Source organism: Antechinus flavipes, chromosome 3 (assembly GCF_016432865.1).
Source record: "Antechinus flavipes isolate AdamAnt ecotype Samford, QLD, Australia chromosome 3, AdamAnt_v2, whole genome shotgun sequence".
Classification (NCBI taxonomy): Eukaryota; Metazoa; Chordata; class Mammalia; order Dasyuromorphia; family Dasyuridae; genus Antechinus; species Antechinus flavipes.
Genome location: NC_067400.1, coordinates 578835983 through 578848281, shown reverse-complemented (window position 1 = coordinate 578848281; position 12299 = coordinate 578835983). Strand labels below are relative to the sequence as shown.

At 40.3% G+C, this 12299-nt stretch overlaps 1 protein-coding gene across 1 annotated transcript in view; it reads left to right on the top strand.

Moving 5' to 3' along the window:
* The window catches only part of MAN1C1 (mannosidase alpha class 1C member 1), a 212015-nt gene that overhangs the window by 78270 nt on the left and 121446 nt on the right, over positions 1 to 12299 (top strand). The window lies entirely within an intron of this gene.

Genomic DNA, 12299 nt, shown 5'->3' with positions numbered 1-12299 from the left:
CCATCTCTCTTCTCTTCCTCATTCTATTTCCCCCTTCTTTCTGTCTTTTTGATATCCCTCACTTCCTCTTTCTTCTTCCTCCTTCCTTTTCTTCTTCTCTTCCCTCTCCCTCTTTTCCTCTTCCTCCTCCACTTCTTCCTCTTCTTCCTCCTCTTCGTCCTCTTCCTTTCTTGTTCTTGTTCTCCTCCTCCTCCCTCTCTTTCTCCTCCTCCTCCTCCTCCTCCTCTTTGTTCTCCTCTTTATCCTCCTCCTCTTCCTCTTCTTCCTCTTCCTCTTTCTTCTCCATTTCCTCCTTCTCTTTCTCTTCCTCCTCCTCCTTTTCCTCCTCCCCCTCCCCTTCTTTTCTTCTCTTGTCTTGCCCTTACCCCCCTCTTTTCCTGTCTTCTTCTGACTGAATTCTAGTCACTTCTGGTTACCATATTGGCCAGATGTAAGGTGGCCTGGATGGTGTAAGGACTGCATATTCGTCATTCAATTAATAACTGTTAACTTGCCTATTGTCACAATTGTCAGAGTGTTGCTATTAGAGCCAAGAAGATCAGTGTCCAAATCCTGCCTCAGATATGTCCTTCTTGTATGACCCTGAGCCATTTATCTAACTTCTCTAGATTTGAATTTTCTCATCTGCAAAATGAGGGGGTTGCACTCAATGGCCTTAGGTTCCCTCTAACTCTAAATCTGTCATGGATGCTTTAGGGGATCCTAAATCCAAATGTGTGGTGATCTTTTTCTTCTCAAAAACGTAGCCAGGTGATAAAAGCTCAGATCTTTTATTATCCCAATATAGCCCGGTTAGCTTAGAGGCCTATCTCTCTGCTTGGTTCCAAGAGCTCTCTCCAAATGTCTTTAAATCCAAAGGTCTGGTCCTTCAGCCTCTGCCTCTGATTTTCTTCAGCCTCCAGCCAGCTCCAGTCTTCATGTCATTCCGGTGAAATCTCGACTTGTAGCGTCTTCCTCTCCCAAGAACACTTCTGCCACCAGCCAGCCAAGTGGAAAATATTCTGCCTTGCCTCGGAGAGAGGGCTTCTGGCGTAACTCCACTGAAATCTGACTGAGAGCTTCTGTCTGTTTCTTTTATCCAAGAGGGAGGAATTGTGGGATACGAGAGAGGGATTATGGGTTTTCTCCCATAGTGCTCTCTGGCCCAACGAGCTTCAAGGGAGGTGTGAACTCATTGAACTTAGTTCTACTTAGTACCTTGTTTCAGGTTCTGCCCAAAACATCTTCTTGTAAGATTAGATCAACTCTAATTAGTTAGCAGTTAGTAAGGATTCCAACATCTCCCCCTTTCTTTTGTTTTAAAACATGGGGGGTTTCTGAGGGGGTACACATAAATCCATAACAACATAAATCGACCTGAAAATTTACAAATGTCCATAAGTCCTAGAAATAGTCCATAAGGAATCCATTGTCCATTAGTTCATGTGCCAGGAATCTAATAATTCCTGTAAGCTCTGAAGTACTGCAAAAAGTCTCATCAACAATTTTTCATCTCAGGGAACCCAATGATTTCTGAAGATTTTAAGAATCCTTTTGACAGTCTCATTGTCAGCCATCTGATTCTTTCTTCATCTGTGGAAATATAAGCAGATCCTCTTCCCCAAGCACTTAACCTATCTAATTCTCTTCTATTTACCACTTTTGGGATTTCTCCTCATCATCTGGTAATTACATTGGAGCTGTTTGCATTGGATATTGTCTTGTAAAAGGCCTGTATTCTTCCCAACTGTAATCCTGATTGCTTTTCTGTTGGTTGATGACATCAGAGTTCTTAATTTCTAAAGTCTCTCTGGGTGTAACCTCAGCTGCTATCATGCCCCACCTGTCCTTTGATTGATACTTTAGAGCTGGGCCCTGCCTCTCATTCCTCTGGATCAATATACATTTAGAGGCCCAGTGAAAGCCTCCGTTACATTTTGGACATGGGGTTTTAGGTTTTCTCTCACCCTGTCTTCTCACTCTATCTCCATATCTACAATGAGCTCTCAAATGTCCAACTTTTCCGCAATGAAAACATCGACGAGTTTCTCTAGAATTCCTCTGCCAAGAAGGACCTTGTCTTTCCATGTTCATCTTCTTGTAAGATTAGATCAACTCTAACTACTTAGCAGTTAGTAAGGATTCCAACATCTCCCCCTTTCTTTTGTTTTAAAACATAGGGGGTTTCTGAGGGGGTACACATAAATCCATCAATATGGGCCAGAACTTTGTAACAGATATACATGGTGTAAATAAATCCATCAATATGGGAGGCATTATACATAATTTACATGAGCACATAGCAATATAACACAGGCTAGTAGTAATGTAACAAATAACAAGAATCAATCTGAAAATTTACACATGTCCATAAGTCCTAGAAACAGTCCAATAGGATTCCATTGTCCATTAGTTCATGTGCCAGGAATCTAATAATTCTTATGAGCACAATCAGCAACAGAACCACCCGATATTTCTTGGGTCTTCTCCTTTGTTTCAAGGGTCTGCTCCATCTTTCTGCGATGGACAAGGCGAATGCGGCTCGTAGGCACCCATTTGATTCCTTCTCCACCTGTAGAGATGCAAGCAAATCCTCTCCCCCAAGCAGTTAGTCTATCTGGTCCCTTCCATTCACCACTTTCTGGGTCTCTCCACATCACCTGGCGATTATCTAAAGATAGTGGAGCTGCTCGCACTGGACACTGCTCTTCTGGTGGGTTATAAAACCTGTCTGCTGGAGCCAGTGCATCTTTATCAAAGATTAAAAAATTAATGGTATAGAGAACTAAATTTAGAAGTTGTCTAGGGTTACCCGTGGCTCCCCTTTCTTTTGTTTTTGGAGGAGTGTCTTAATGTCTCTGTTTCTTCTTTCTACTATTGCTTGACCTTGAGGATTAAAGGGTATGCCAGTAGTGTGTAGAATCTTATACTGTGCACAAAAGTGTTCAAAATGTTTGGAGGTATATGCCGGTCCATTATCTGTTTTTATTTCTTGTGGCACACCCATAATTGCGAATGCTTGAATGAGGAATTCAGTGACCACTCGGGCTGTCTCTTTTGCTGCTGGTATGGCAAAAGTGAATCCTGAAAAGGTGTCTACCACAACGTGGATAAAAGACAGACGACCAAAAGATTTATAATGAGTCACATCCATTTGCCAGATTTCATTGGGTCTCAAACCACGAGGGTTCTTCCCTGGAGGCAGTGTAGGAGCGTGGAAGGGAAGGCAAGCTGTACAGCTTTTCACTATGCTCCTAGCTTCTTCTTTTGTAATCCCAAACTGTAAACGCAAAGCTCGAGCAGCCTGATGGTATTTAGAATGGGATTCCTGGGCCTCCTGAAATAAAGGCGTACTGGCCAACATAGTTAAAAGGCTATCTGCCTTTGAATTTCCATCAAAAATAGGACCTGGAAGTCCACTATGTGAATGGACATGCAGGATATAAATCTTTCCTGGATGCTTTCTCACTTGCTCTTGAAGTTCCTTAAAGAGCTGATATATATTAGAAGCTGCAAATTTTATTTGGGCTGTGGCAATTCTTTGTACCACACCTACTGAATAGGCTGAATCAGATATTATATTTATGTCGCCTGGGTAATAAGTGAGAGCTAGCATGATCGCATATAATTCGTTCTGCTGAGTGGACTGAAAAGGAGTTCTGACTACTCTTTTTACGGTTAGATCATGAGAGTATACAGCACAAATATTTTGTTTGGCTGCATCTGTAAAGATGGTTGGTCCTTCAAGAGGAACCTTAGAAACCTTCTCTTCAAAAATCCATTGCCAATTATGCAGTAGTCTGGTTATCTTTAATGGAGATCCATGTGCAAAATTTGGAGCCATGGCCAATAAAATCTGCCACTCTGGGATGGTTTCACAGCATAATTGTTCTGTACCATGGGAAAACTTAAATAAGGAATGATTGGTGTCCACATGGAGCTTATGTAAAAAATTGCCACAGATAATAACTCTAAAACATGATAACACATATTCCCACCTTGTCTTCTCTCCTCAAACCTCCAAGATACTCTCTCTCCAAATCCTCTTAACAGGAGACTTTGTTGAAAAAATGGAAGCCGTTGCCAAGAACTCTCTTCTCTTTCTCATCTTACAACTGTCTGACCTCATCCCCTGCTATTCTAACTTCCCTTCAGTCTCTGCTAATGAGGTGGTCCTGCCACTTGCTAAATATAACCCCTCCACATGCACTTCCTTAGCCTCATCCCTTCCTGTGTGCCCCACCATCACTCCCACAATCTAATCTTCAGTTTCTCCTAATATACTGATTCCTTCCCTACTGCCTACAAATATGTATAAGTATCCTCGATCCTTAAAAAACTTGATCTGCCCATTCCTGATAGCGTATCATCTCCAATTAGTGCCCCTATTTCCTCTCTTCTTACTTGTAAACCTTCCACAGTCTAGTTTCTGGTTCACCAACATCCTCCTCTTCAAAGATATAAGTGCTTTCTTAATGGCCAATCCTCAATTGTAGGAACTCAGATCTGTCCATGGAGTCCATCTCAATGATTTCCTTTAGTTCCAGGATCAAATGTGAAGTCCTTTGTTAGGCATTTATTGCTCTCCATTGACCTATCCTCAATTCTCATCTGTCTTAAGCTTTCTGTAGCTTTTGATGCTGTTGACCACCTCCTCCTGGATTCTTTCTCCTCTCCTGGTACTTTGCTTAATTGTCCAACAATTCCTTCTCAATCTCTTTTCTTGGAAATTCATCCATGTCACATTCATTAACTGTGGGTGTCCTCTGAGGCTCTGTCCTTTTCTTTTTTCCCTGTATCTTCTTGAGTCTGATAAACTCATTAGTAGCCATGATTCCATTGCCATTTCTATACAGATACTTTCCAGCTCTATATTCAGCCTTGATCTCCCTCCTGAATTCAACTACTGGGTATTTCCAACTGGATTTCCCTTAGGTATCTTGAATTTAACTATGAAAAGCAAAACTCATTATTTTTCCATCCCCCAATTCTTTCTTTTTCCTCACTTCTCTTTTATTGTTGAAGGCATCATCATCCTTCAAGTCACCCAGATTTGAGATCTCAGTGACATCCTTCACTCCCCTCTCTCTTTCACCCTTCCTCTTCAAAAAGTTGCTAGATTTTGTAATTTCCTTCTTCTGACCATCTCTCCCATAATCTCTCTACTCACAGAGCCATCACTTTAGCTTAGACCCTCTTTACCCTTCAACTGGACAACTGCAATAACTTTCTAACTAGTCTCTCTTCTCCCAGCCTCGCCTTCCTCCAATGTACTTTCCATGCAGTGGGCAAATGTATTCCTGGATTTCAGGTCTGTCCGTGGAACCACTCTCAATGAATTCCTGTAGCTTCAGGATCAAATGTGAAGTCCTTTGTTTAGTATTTATTATTCTCCATTATCTGGCCCCTTCTTACTTTTCCAGTCTTCCTATACTCTATTCTTCTCTATGTAATCTCTGATACAACAATATGGACTTTCTGATTGTTCTTCATTTCTTTACTTCCTTCAACACAATAGTGTTCTATCATATACCTATACCATAAATTGCTCAGTCATTTCCCCATTGAAGGGCACCTGTTCCATTTCTGGTTCTTTGCCACCATGATACTTCATTTCTTGTTTCCTCCCTTTGTCCCCATTCTCCAAGCCTAGAATGCTCTTCCTTTTAATCTCATATCACTTAGAATCTCTGATTTCAAGATTCAACTCAGATGCACTATCTTCAAGAGGCCTTCCACTATTCCCCTAGCTCCGAAGGCTAAGATTGCTTTCTCTAAGATTGCCTTCTATCAACTTTATTTCTCCTGCATGAATCTATTTACATATGCTATTTCTCTCATTAGAATGTAATCTATCTCCAGTACTTAGCACAGTGTCTGGCACATATTAAACTTTTATAAATGCTTCGTATTTGCTTGATCATATATACATTAGGGAAGTCCAAAGAGCAAGATCAATACTGATAGAGGAGATCAAAGAAAGCTTCTTGGAAAGGACAGCATTTGAATTTGGCTTTAAAATTTAGTATGGATTCAGAAGGCAAGGATGGAGAAGAAAGGACTTAGTAAGCACAGGGAAGAGTATAAACCATGGGTTCTTTGGAGGACATGGAACAGCTCATTTTTTAAAATTTGATTTGATTTGATTTTCAGTTCTGAATTCTTTTCTTCTCTCACCTCCTACCACTGAGAAAGCAAGAACAAAACCAGTTACAAATATAGAGATTCAAACAAAACACATTCCATATTAGCCATTAAAAAAGGGGAAAAACATGCTTCAATCTACATTGAATCCATTATTTCCCTCTCTAGAGACAGGTAGCATGCTTAATCCTGAATTCCCTGGAATTGTGGTTCGTCATTATGTTGATAAGAGTTCTGAAAACTTACAAAATTGTGCATCTTTGTGTTATTGTTATTTCTATATGAATCTTTCTACTGGTTATACTTACTTCATTCAGCATCAGTTCATATAAGTTTTTTCAGGGTTCTCTGAACCCATATCCTTCATCATTTCTCACAGCACAATAGTATTCCATCTATCTATACCATAACTTGTTCAACCATTTCCCTATTGAAGGGCATTTCTCATTGCCAGTTTTTTGCCACCATGAAAAAAAGAAAAGTTTGTTTTAGCTGAAACAAAAAAGGGCTTGGAATGAAGGTAAGACTGGAATGATAAAGTGATGTCTGTGATAAAAGTGGAAGCTTCTCAAGAGCAAAGAATGTTTTATTTTTTTAAAAAATTATATCCTCAGTATTTAGCACAGTATCTGGCATTAATCAATATTCGTTAATTGATTGCTTGATTAACCTTCAATGCCAGGCAAAAAAGTTTGTACTTCAGCTATAATAAGAATAACTACTCATGCTTTTGTAGGACTTTAAGGATTTCAAACCCCTCTTCTTACCATTTCCTCCTTGAAACAGTTAACTGCAGGAAACTACAATTGAGGAAGCCAGGTGGAACAATGGACAGAGTGCTGAAGTTTAATACCAGCTTTACATACTTTTTGAACTATGTAATCCTGAGCAGGTAATCACCCCCTCCCCAAGGTTCTTGTGTGAAGATCAAATGAGATAATGTATGTGAAGAACTTTGCAAAGCTTAAAACTCCATGTAATTGCTAGCTCTTAACATTATTGTCTGAATTGTGTAAGCGAGGCAATTGAGGATCTGAGAAATTCGTTAATTTGATCATGACTACCCAGGTATTAAGTCTCTGTTGCAGGATTAAACTCTGGTTTTCCCGGGGTTCTTGACTCCAGATCTAGTGTTTTATTCTTATGCTATCTTGCATTAGTAGGCAGAGAAGAACCCCTGAATATTTTTGAGCAGAGTGACATGGTGACATGACCAAATCAATGAGTAAGAGGTAATTTAGGCAGTGATCTGAAGGATGGGTTGGAAGGCGTAACAAGTACAAGGGAACATTTATTAATAGGCTGTTTTACTTGTGAAATGGGCGCCTATCTGATGGTAGCAGCACAAGGGGAGGGAAAAGAGATATTGTGGAGGTAGAATAGGTAGGAGTCAGTAGCTGGATAGGAGAGACAAAAGAAAGGGAGAAATCAAAGGTAACTTCAAGATTTCCATCATTAGAGAAATAGTGGATTATGCTCTAGAAGAAAGAGTGAAGGAACTCAGGAAGAACAGGTTAAGGTTAGAAGACAAATTGTTTTAGATATTTGGAGGTTCTTGTGAGATATCCAGGTAGAGAGATCTTAGAAAAAGCATTGACAAAAAGAAAGAGGGACGTTCAACCTATGAAAGAGTACCCTCATGTAGGAAATCTGCATTCAAATCCCAGTCCTGCTACTTCTCCGTGATTAGAATTGCCTAATACAGATGTGAGAATCTTAAGAGCTCTCCTTCAAGAAGGCATCTCCCATTCATATGCTCAGATCACAGAAGATTCCTTGATCAATTCAACCACAGAGACAACTTTTTCATTTAAATACTTGCCTTAAATAGGTTAAACTTCTGGAAGAAATCAAAGTCAATGTCTTTACCTTTATCCATTTTCCATTTCCCAACATAAACAACTCATTTGAATATGTTAGGTTAGAACTACAGTAATCACATAAATCACCAATATGTTTTTTTTCCTTTATTTTTATTATTTGGTGTTGATTTTGACCTCAGTTTGAAACAGTTGGTCTGACTACATAAAGATTGCTAATTGAGCCTCCTTGCAGTTTTTGTTGGCATAGTTACTGAGGACCCCAAAAAAGAAAGTCTTACCACCAAAGTTCTTGGCCCTGTCACATAGTTCAACATCAGGAACTGATATGAATTTCCCAGTGGAAATAACATTTAAAAAGAAGCATCACCATCTGCTTTGCTGCTGACCCTAAGGACCAGAAGAATTTTTTTTTCTGACATGCAGCTGAAACCCTCCTTTATGAAGTGAGCTCCTGGAGAGCAGAGGCTGTCTGAATTTTCTGTTTGTTTCACCAGCCTTAGCACAGTACTTTGTATATAATAAGTCTTTTAAAATGTGTTTTCCTCCCCCATTGATTTTATTTATTTAGTTAGAAACAACTCCCAAATAACAATCTTGTGAAGTTTTTTTTGGTGGAATTTGTCTCTGTTCCTTGTAATAAATGTAGGGCATCCATTTGAAAACATCTTCATAATGGTTTTTTGGGTTGTACTCATCATGAGTGCTAAGGGGCAGGTTGACTGAGTGTCTTGTGAAATGATATTTCTTATTGCCTTTGAGTGCATGATAAAACCAACTCTTTTATGGTCTCTCCAAGGGGAACTTAAAGCTAAATGGAGAGATCACTCACAACTTCCATCTTCTGGTTTATTTATGGCAGGAGCATCAGTATTGATGTGATTTTGTTCTTCCCATTGGCCATTGGCCTCTCATTGATCACGGAGCAAGGATCTCATATTCAGAACACCAGAGGTGAAATTAATGTTTATAGATGCTTTAAAAACTGAAATTCCAAATACATCTCTATCCCCACTTTTAGCAACTGTCATTGTGGAAACAGAAGGATGGATAGGACCACAAAGGACTAAGGACCATTTTATGCTTTTCTTCCATGGGTTGCCTTGGCCAAAGAATTCATCCCCTGTGGACTGATAGTGTGTCTCTCCATAATTAACCAGGCTGATCTATGGACAAGAGCTCTAGACTTGGGTAGACTTGCTTATGGTCCTTGTATTTTGCAGGATAAATTTTTCCAATAACTGCCGGACTCAAACCCCAGTCCTCACCCCAGGCCTGGCTCTTGGAGTGGCGAAGGGCTGTGAAGAAGGGAGTGGATATAAGGCTGGCTAGTTCCTATGGGGAGTAGAAGAAAAACCCTTAAGGAAAGAGATGGGATAGATTTCTGATTGAGATTATGTCCTACCTTGTAATTCCAGGACATATAAATGCTCTGTGGAAAGTGGCCCCATTAAAAGCTAAAGGTACCATCTTCCCTGCTTCTCCTTTCACCATTTCCCAGTTTGCCAGGCCCAGAGAAGTTCCCAAGTATCCCGACTAACACAGATTGACTGTGTAGCCTTACAGAAAGTTACTTAATATTTCTTGGTCCTTAATTTTCTTGGTTACAAAGTAAAAGAGTTAATAGCACCCCTTTCTGCTCTAAATAAGTGATTCTTTGTAATCCTCCTTCTAATGATGATGTAAATCTCATAAATGGGATAGAGGGCTGGACCTGGAGTCAGGAAGAACTGAGTTCAAGGCAGCCTCAGATACTTACTAGCATCACCCCTTTTGCCTCAGTTTCCTCATCTGTAAAATGGGAATAATAATAGCACTCACCTTCTAGGGTCATTGTGAGTATTAAATGAGATTATATTTTAAAAGTGCTCTGTAAACTTTAAAGCAATATATAAATGCTAGCTATCAAAATTCATCATTTAAGGTAGATTAGATTTGTATAGAGGCAGCATGGGCTTGGAATTAGGAAGATCTAGCTTTAGATGACTTCTCCGGTCACTTTCCGAGGACTCTGTATGTGTGGGTGGTAATCTGTGTTGTTGGATGGACTTCCCCACACTGAGAAATCATAGCATCTTTTCCAGTGCCAAGGCTTCTAGAAAGCTAGTAGGGCTCGGTGAACCAAGAGCTTCGACATTCTGGCCGCCTCTTCTCTCTGCCCCGCTGAAGCATAGTGTTATTAACTGCCTTTGTGATCCCCTGCCATTGAGTCTGCCTGATAAGGCTACTGCGGAGAGTGACCAGGTTGTGCATGAGGGGAGGGGCTCCCATTCGCCCTCGCCTGTGAAATAAATCCCAGCCCCAGGATGTGAGACCTGGCTTCAAGTCTGTGGCTAGCCACTGCTGGCCTTCCCCCGGGTCATTGTCTGCTTTCTGGCCTCTAGCTTCCTCCTCCTCAAGATGAGGGGAAGGGGCCAGTTTGTCTTAAAGGTTCCTTTCACTTCTGATATTCTATGTGTTTTTAATAATGCTTATTTATATTGATGCCATTTATTTTTATTATTCCATGCATTTCCTGATATAGCCCTTTCCTATCCAGCAAACTAGACTTTGTAACAAAAATTTAAAAAGAGAACACAACAAAAAAACCAGTAGTCAAACTAGCCCATTTTTGATATCATACAGTGTTTCACACCCACAGTCCCCACTTCTCCTAAGACAGGAAGGAGGTACATCTTCTCATTCTTCAGGACAAATTTTGATTACTAATTATACAGGGTTCATTGTGTGTGTGTGTGTGTGTGTGTGTGTGTGTGTGTGTGTGTGTGTGTGTGGCAGAAAGAGAGAATTTCCATTTATGATGCTATAGTCATTTTATATATCATTTTTTCTGATTTTTCTTTCTTCTTTTTCTGCTGCTGCTGCTACTTTCTTCTTTCTTCTTTCTTCTTTCTTTTTCTTCTTTCTTCTTCTTCTTCTGCTGCTTCTTTCTTCTTCTGCTTCTACTTCTCCTCTGTTCTTGGGTTTTATGCTTTTTTCTGATACAAAGATTAATTTTTTTTACTTTCAAAACATATGCATGGATAATTTTTCAACATTGACCCTTGAAAAACCTTGTGTTCCAAATATTCCCTCCTTCCCCTTTTCTGATTCTTCATGGTGCATCTGTTCATATAAATCTTTTCATGCTTCTCTGAGTTCTTCATATTTGTCTGACATTCTACATTATAAAATTTCCTTCTAGTTCTGACAGTCTATGTTAATAATAACTGTGATTTTAGTATCTAGCATTTTAAGGTTTGCAAACCTTTACAAACATCACATCTCATATGAGATTCATTACAACCCCCCTGAGGTGAATGTGGTTGGTATTCCTTATTTTATAGGTGGGGCACTGAGACTCAGAGGAGTCTTCTCTATTGCTCTTTTCTGCTAAAAGTATGTAAAGTCATAGCTCATCCCAAGTTCAGACTCTCTCTTCTTTAAGAGGCTGCCTTTTGGTGTTCTGAGGTCCATCCCAGCTCTGACCAGGTGGGATGGACAGAGAGCTGACCTTGGATTTCTGACCTGTATTTCTGTGTGGCCTTGAATAAACCAATCATTGAACCTGTTAGTGCTCTAGTGAAGTCTCCAAAATGATAGTTTTATAAATTTGGGACAAATTACTGATTTGCAGTGATGGAAAGAGTTATTACATTGATGTTTTACCTTGATGTTACACTCAAAAAATTACAGATTCAGATCAAACAAAAATTATTTTTCTATCACTATCATGTCTTATGATCCTTCCAGCTATGGTGTTCTGTTTTCTAGAGTTCCTTTCATCTAGTACTTAAGGTTCTAAGGGCCCTCCCAACTCTGACATCCTGAGTTCTTAGGGCCCTCCCAGCTCTGACATCCTATGTCCTAAGGGCCCTCCCAGCTCTGACATCTTGTGTCCTAAGTGCCCTCCCAGCTCTGACATCCTGGGTTCTAAGGGCCCTCCCAGCTCTGACCTCCTGGGTTCTAAGGGCCCTCCCAACTCTGACCTCCCGGGTTCTAAGGGCCCTCCCAGCTCTGACACCGTCTTCTAAGGGTCCTCTTAGCTCTGATATTTTGGGCTTAATATCTTCCTAATTCTGATATTCTGGATTCTAAGGATTCTTCCAGCTCTGACATCCTGTATTCCAAAGGACCTCTCAGTTTTGACATCCTATGTTCTAAGGGCCCTCCCAGCTCTGACAACCTGTGTTCTAAGCCTCTTTCTCTGCTTTAATGCACTATGTTTCTCTGTTTTGTTTCTGGGGTCACTATCTTCCTGGGTTCTTGGGGGTGGGAGGGCAGCATTGCTTGCTGGGAGGGTTAATGGGTTCACTTTGAGAACTCGAGTTGCTGTTTTTGGATGCAATGTTTTCCTTGAACTGCAGTGGGGATGAT